Source organism: Grus americana, chromosome 7 (genome assembly GCF_028858705.1).
Source record: "Grus americana isolate bGruAme1 chromosome 7, bGruAme1.mat, whole genome shotgun sequence".
NCBI lineage: Eukaryota > Metazoa > Chordata > Aves > Gruiformes > Gruidae > Grus > Grus americana.
In genome coordinates, this window is record NC_072858.1 from 7,914,308 (window position 1) to 7,916,314 (window position 2,007).

Genomic DNA, 2,007 nt, shown 5'->3' on the forward strand with positions numbered 1-2,007 from the left:
CATCATACGTATTTGAGTTTCCATGGGACAAAGCGACACTTCCAGGAAAGGAAGGAGAAAGCATGCAGTCGGTGGTAAGGCGTTCAGGGAGTCATCTGCCACGCGATGGGGTGGGGAAGGATCCTGCCAATGTCTCGGAAAGCTCTGGCCAGCTCTTTCCCTCTTTGCTTTCTTGTTAGGAAAATTCAACTTTACTAGCCTAATACATAGTGTGATTGTGAAAGGAAACTGATGAAAAAACGATTTGAATTTGGTACTCAGTCTCCTGGTTCGGACTGATAAATGGCTTTCCTGCAAAACCTGCTTTAGAGAATGGTCACCTTTTCCCCTAGCCTGAGCGAGAGCCAAACTGAGCCTCTGCGGAATCGAAATGACCCTTGTCCCAAAGTTTATATTTTCAGCTGAAAACAAGGGGGGTTCCCTCCCTCAGGCTGAGCAGATTATTACTCTGCGAGTAATCCTACTGAAACCAACGGGACTGGTGGAGTTGAAAGATGTACTGGCATGGCACAAAGGTCGCTGGCTTTGGTTCCAAAGATCCATTCGCCGTGTTTATTTCTGCGTTAAAAAGCTTTCAACCCTACAGGCATTGTGATGTATTGGGACTGAGATGCAATGGCTGAGCTTTGCTGACTGCTTGGCTTTCCCAGGGTACATAAAGAAATTCAGGAAGAATGGAACCATTTTGGCCAAAATGGCGTTTTGTTTCTTCTAGTTGGGTTTTTTCGTTGTTATTTTTTCATTTTTCTTCCTTCCTCCAGCCAAACTCCCAGCTACACTGGCAAAGTGAACTGTACAGCACTGGATACCCTGTCTTAAAAAAGAAAGTAGCTTTTCTATCAGCAGAGGAAAAAGATGGATCCCAAGTGCATGGTCTTGCTGCTTCTTTTTCTGAGCAAAGTCTGCCGATTAAGTGACATACCTGCTCTGTATACCCTCTCTGCTGTTACATGTAAGTACTTCTTTCATCTCCCATGCCATTAATACAGCTCTGCACATAATGCCATTCCCCATGGCATTAATGTGGCTCCACATGTAAGGAAATAGGAGGCAAAGACGAGCTGTGCGGAAGACCTCCTTGGGTTATCCTTTCACTCTCACTGAAACAGGTTGGAAATTTCAGAGAGGAAATTTTTGTGCTGGCGAAATGCCAGACTGATTAAATCAAAATGAACATCCCAGCAGAAATCAGATGAGTTTCTCAGGTTACGGATGAGCTCAGTGGGCTGGTAGGCTGCTGCAGAGCTAGTGACATGGAGAGCCCCAGCTCAGTCCCGTTAGATCCACAGCTCCGTTAGATAACTGGGTGTTAGGCACTGCTATCTTTATCTGGCTATGTCACTGCAAGGAATTCATCAAGCTGATGTAATCCACACCAGACAAAGCTCCTGGCTTGGGTGAGGAGGCTGTAAGGTCATGCTCTGCTCCTTGAGAGCCTGTAATGGAGCTCAGGAAACCCGAAGCTCAGAAGATCTCTGCTTTTGAAAATACCTGCACTACCCTGAACAACACCCCACCACAAACTGGTTCACGAGGGGAAGATACCAACTCCAAAAATTACATTCAAAACACTTCAAGGTGGCAAGGAGGAAGTCAAAGGCAGTGATTTTGGGCTGCCCATAACAACTTAATTTCACCTTGTGCATAAAATCAGCTCTCCATCCCTCTAGCTGTCTGGTCCTGTTCTCCTTTCTCCTCCCAGGCTGTCATCCAGCCTTTAAATGGCTTGGGGACCCCTGCCTGCCTAAAGGGGATAAATCTTGGAAGAGTCCAATTATTAATCTCTAGAATTCTCTACTGAGTATATATGATTTCTCTTTCAATTTTCTTTCTTAAAAATAGATTAATAGTTTTATCCCCTTGTTTTTCAGCTTGAGGCAGAAAATCTAACATAAATTTTCAGCTTGAATGATGAAAGTTTAGTGAAGCTATACTTAATGGGAAATAGGACCTTCTCCTGGGAAGCGCTGAGCAACCTTGGCCTGAGGTGGGACTCAGGCAGTCCAG